At 39.3% G+C, this 5,736-nt stretch overlaps 1 pseudogene; it reads right to left on the bottom strand.

The window, feature by feature from the left end:
- Nucleotides 1-890: 890 nt before the first annotated feature.
- On the bottom strand, nucleotides 891-1,860 carry LOC111161269 (annotated as a pseudogene).
- Between the last annotated feature and the right edge of the window lie 3,876 nt (nucleotides 1,861-5,736).

Here is a 5,736-nt window from a genome sequence, read left to right as displayed (position 1 = left end):
CCAGAAGTTGCATGCTCTTCTGACTGAGCCAGCCAGGCACCCCATTATTGTTTTTAGTTTCAAATTCCAATTTTTCAACTGGCAACTGACTTTTGTGAATTATCCTTTTATACTGTAAACTTGTTATAGTTGCTTCTTAGGAGTTTTCTGGTTGATTCTTTGGGTTTCATCATCTGTGACCAAAGACACTTTTATTTTTTCCTTCCCAATCTGTATACATTTTCTTCCCATATTGCATTATCTAGGACTTTCAGTATGATGCTGAATAGGAATGATGTTGAATGGTGAGATGGACATCCTTACTTTTTTTCTGATTCTAGAGGAAAAGCATCTATTTTCTTACCTTTAGGGAATGTTTGTAGATGTCCTTTATCAAGTTGAGGAAGTTCCTCTTGACTCCTACTTTGCTAAGAGTTCCCATCATGAATGGTGTTGGATTTTTTTTTTTTATTTGACAGACAGAGATCACAAGTAGGCAGAGAGGCAGGCAGAGAGAGAGAGGGGGGAAGCAGGCTCCCCACTGAGTGGGGAGCCCGATGTGGGGCTCGATCCCATGACCCTGAGATCATGACCTGAGCCGAAGGCAGCGGCTTAACCCACTGAGCCACCCAGGTGCCCTGGTGTTGGATTTTATCATATGATTTTTCTTTCTTTTTTTTCTTTTCTTTTTTTTTTTTTTTGGCTGAGTACAGTCTACTTCATTGATCATACCTGAAAAGGTAGGACTTCCCAAGCTTTTTCCCTTCTACAGGGGGACTGGGATAAAAACTGTACTGAGGTTGGGAGACTTGCAGTGTGTTGAGGGATGAGTTGGGCCAAGGAATCTCCAGTAACTGAAGGATTCTGCCTTCCTCTTATGCTTTCATTGGGGCTGGTAGTACAGGGGGCTCTTATTCCATGGAGGCCATGTGGACAGTAAGGTCCACCACCTGGTTGCTGTAGCCAAATTCATTGTTATACCAAGAAATGAGCTAGACTAAATGGTCATTGAGAGCAATGTCAACCCCAGCATCAGAGGTGGAAGAGTAGGTGTCACTGTTAATGTCCCAAGACACAATTTGGTCCTCAGTGTAGCCCAAGATGCCCTTGACAGGATCCTCTAATCCCTACTTCACTGCATTCTTTATGTCATTGTATTTGGCAGCTTTCCCCATGTAGCACATACACTGGGCATGGGAACATGTAAGGCCATGCCAGTGAGCTTCCTGTTCAGCTCAGGAATAACTTTGCTCACAGCCTTGGCCAGTAGAAGTAGGGACAATGTGGTCAGCCCCTTGTTCATCACACCACAGCTTTCCAGAGGGGCCATCCACAACATTTTGGTAGGCAGTGATGGACTGTGGTCATGAGTTCCTCTATGATGCAAAAGTCATGGATGACTGCAGCCAGAAGGGCCACACAGTTGGTTGTGCAGGAGTCATTGCTGACAATCTTGGGGAATTGTTATACTTTTCATGGTCCATGCCCATCACAAACATGCAGACATCAGCAGAAGAAGCAGAGATGATGACCCTCTTGGCCTCACCTTCAAGTGAGCCCCAGCTTTCCCCATGGAGGTGAAGACACCAGTGGACTCCACAACATATTCAGCAACAACATCACCTGAGTGCTGATGCTGGCAGGATCTCACTCTTGGGAGATGGGGATAAGCTTTTCATTGATGACAAGTTTCCCATTCTCAGTCTTGTCTGTACCATTGAATTTTGCTTGGATGGAATCATACTGAAACATGTAGACCATGTAGCTGAAATCAGTGAAGGGGTCACTGATGGGGACAGTATCAATTTTGCCAGAATTAAAAGCAACCCTGATGACCAGGCACCCGATACAGCCATATCTGTTTACTTTGATCTTCACCATGATGTTTCTGGGATGTGGTTGGCACTGCAAAAGAACATGTGGCTATCTGTCAAAGGGAAGATGCAGAGAACCTGTTAAATGCTTTTTCTGTATCTTTTCATATGACTATAAGATCTTTATTGTTTAGCCTGTTGTGATGGATTATATTTACTGACTTTCAAATGTCAGATCAGCCCTACATACCTGGAATCAATCCCACAATGTCATGGAGTATAATTCTTTTTTTTTTTCATTGCTATATTCTATATGCTCATATTTTCTTAAGGATTTTTCATCTATGTTCATGAGAGACACTGGCCTGTTGTTTTCTTGTAATATATTTGTCTGGTTCTGGTATTAGTGTAATTCTGGCCTCAGAATGAGTTAGGAAGTATCACCTCAACTTCTACTTTCTAGAAAAGCTTATAGAGATTTAGTATAATCTCCTGAAATGTTTGGTAAGTTTGCCTCAGTGGAATTCACCATCTGAGCCTGTTGCTTTCTGTTTTGGCATGTTATTAATTATTGATTTAATTTTTAATAGATACAGGCTAATTAAGATTGTCTATTTCTTCTTTTGTGAGTTTCGATAAATTGAATCTTTCAAGGAATTGTTTCATTTCAATTAAGTTATCTAATTTGTGAACATGGGGTTTTCCTTAATATTCCTTTATTATTTTTTTAATGTCTGTGGAATCAGTAATGATTTTAGAAATGATTTCAGAAAAAATCAGTAGAGATTTCAGAAATGAAATCTTTCATTTCTAATTTGAGCAAATTTGTGTGTGCTATCTTTTTTCTTAGTTAACTACAAATTCATCAATTTTATTGACATTTTCAAAGAACCAGCTTTTGGATTTGCTGATTTTCTCTACTGATTTCCCGTTTTCAATTTTATTGATTTTTGCTCCACTTTTTATTATTTCTTCTGCTTATTTTGTATTTAATTTGCTCTTTTATTTTAAAATTTCTTCTGCTTTTATCATTTCCTTTTCAAAAAATTTATATATTTGACACACACACACAGAGAGAGAGAGAGCATACAAGTAGGCAGAGTGGTAGACAGAATAGGAGGGAGAAGCCGGCTCCCTGCTGAGCAGAGAGCCCAATGCAGGGCTCCATCCCAGGACCCTGAGATCATGACCTGAGCTAAAGGCAGATGCTTAACCAACTGAGCCACCCAGGCACCCCTACTTTTATAATTTCCTGAAGTGGAAGCTTAAATTATCAATTTTAGGTCCTTTTTTAAAAAAATATTTTATTTATTTATTTGACAGAGAGAGATCACAGTAGGCAGAGAGAGAGAGAGAGAGAGAGAGGAGGAGGAGGAAGCAGGCTCCCTGCCAAGCAGAGAGCCCAATGCAGGACTCGATCCCAGGACCCTGAGATCATGACCTGAGCTGAAGGCAGAGGCTTAACCAACTGAGCCACCCAGGCACCCCTACTTTTATCATTTCCTGAAGTGGAAGCTTAAATTATCAATTTTAGGTCCTTATTCTCTAATATTTAATGCTACAATTTCCCTCTAATTACTGCTTCTGCTTCATACCACACATTTTATAATTTTAATTTAGTTTCACATTTTTTTTCTAAGTTCCAGTTTTTATATAAAATCCAGTTAGTTAACAGATCATATGATATTAGTTTCAGGACTATAATTTAGTGACTCATCGCTTACATATAACACACGGTGCTCATCACAAGTTCCTTCCCCAATACCTTGTCACCCACTTAGCCCACACCCCTGTCCACCTCCCCTCTAGCAACCCTCAGTTTGTTCTCTATAGTTAAGAGTCTGCTTTATGGTTTGCCTCTGTTTTTTCTCCATATATTCTTCTGTTTTGTTTCTTAAATGCCACATGAGTGAGATCATATGGTATTTGTTTTTCTCTGACTTATTTTGCTTAGCATAATATACTCTAGTTCCATCTGTATCATTGCAAATGGCAAGATTTCATTCCTTTTTATGGCTGCATGTTATTCCATTGTATGTATATACCACAACTCCTTTATCCATTCATCAGTCAAAATACATTTTAATTTCTCATGAAACTTCTTTGAACCACATGTTATTTAGAACTGTACTGTATTTTTTTTTCATTTAATTTTTTCTCAGTGTTCCAAGATCCATTGTTTATGCACCACACCCAGTGCTCCATGCAATACGTGCCCTCCTTAATACCCACCACCAGGCTCATCCAACCCCCCACCTCCCTCCCCACCAAAACCCTGTTTGTTTCTCAGAGTCCTCAGTCTCTCATGCTTTGTCTCCCCCTCCGATTATCCCCAACTCACTTCTCCTCTCCAACTCCCAATGTCCTCCGTGTTATTCCTTATGCTCCACAAGTAAGTGAAACCATGTGATAATTGACTGTCTCTGCAGTCTTACTTATTGACTTATTGATAATTGACTGTCTCTGCAGTCTGACTTACTTCACTCAGCATAATCTCTTCCAGTCCCATCCATGTTGATACAAAAGTTGGGTATTCATCCTTTCTGATGGAGGCATAATATTCCATTGCATATATGGACCATATCTTCTTTATCCATTAGTCTGTTGAAGAGCATCTTGGCTCTTTCCACAGTTTGGTGACTATGTTCATTGCTACTATGAACATTAGGGTGCAGATGGCCCTTATTTTCACTACATCTGTACCTTTGGGGTAAATACCCAGTAGTGCAATTGCAGGGTCATAGGGTAGCTCTATTTTTAATTTCTGAAGGAATCTCCACACTGTTTTCCAAAGTGGCTGCACCAACTTGCATTCCCACCAACAGTGTAAGAGGGTTCCCCTTTCTCTACATCCTCTCCAACACTTGCTGTTTACCATCTTGTTAATTTTGGCCATTCTACTGGTATAAGGTGGTATCTCAATGTGTTTTGATGTAAATCTCCCTGATGGCTAATGATGATGAACCTTTTTTCATGTGTCTGTTAGCCATTTGTATGTCTTCATTGGAGAAGTGTCTGTTCATGTCTTCTGCCCATTTTTTGACATGATTATCTGTTTTGTGTGTGTTGAATTTGAGGAGTTCTTTATAGATCTTGGCTATCAGCCCTTTGTATTGTTATTTGCAAATACCTTCTCCCATTCCGTGGGTTGCCTCTTTGTTTTGTTGACTGTTTCCTTTGCTGTGCAGAAGCTTTTGATCTTGATGAAGTTCCAAAAGTTCATTTTTGCTTTTGTTTCCTTTGCCTTTGGAGACATGTCTTGAAAGAAATTGCTGTGGCTGATGTCAAAGAGGTTACTGCCTATGTTTTCCTCTAGGATTTTGATAGATTGCTGTCTTACATTGAGGTCTTTTATCCATTCTGAATTTATCTTTGTGTACCGTATGTACACATACGGTCAAGTTTCATTCTTCTACACATAGCTGTCCACTTTTCCCAGCACTATTTATTGAAGAGACTGTCTTCTTTCCACTGTATATTCTTTCCTGCTTTGTTGAAGATTAGTTGACCATAGAGTTGCAGGTCCAAATCTGGGTTCTTTGCTCTGTTCCACCAGTCCATATGTCTGTTTTTGTGCCAGTACCATGCTGTCTTGATGATCACAGCTTTGTAGTCATCGCTATCAACTTTATTCCTTTCTACTTAAAAAGCAGATTACAAAAAAAAATAACTAAAATCTTTAGGCACTATTCATTGCTTCATTTTTTAAGAGAAAGCCTTTAAATGCATCTTCTCTTACCACTATACTAGAAGTTAGGTTATCAAAATTTTTAGTGCTATCTTTCTTCATAGCTGTGATAAATCTGAATAAAAGCCATATTACAATATCTTGGCAATTTCTATGGATTATAAGGATCCATTCTTTCAAAATGTGAAGATGTATTGTGATTACTGAATGATATCTGTCAAATCTTTAGAAATCCCCCTGTCTTGACGTGCCTGG

Source organism: Enhydra lutris, unplaced genomic scaffold, assembly GCF_002288905.1.
Source record: "Enhydra lutris kenyoni isolate GAN:26980312 unplaced genomic scaffold, ASM228890v2 scaffoldscaffold83, whole genome shotgun sequence".
NCBI classification, from domain to species: Eukaryota; Metazoa; Chordata; class Mammalia; order Carnivora; family Mustelidae; genus Enhydra; species Enhydra lutris.
Note: the sequence above shows the minus strand (reverse complement) of the source record. Positions and strands in the feature narration are given on the sequence as shown.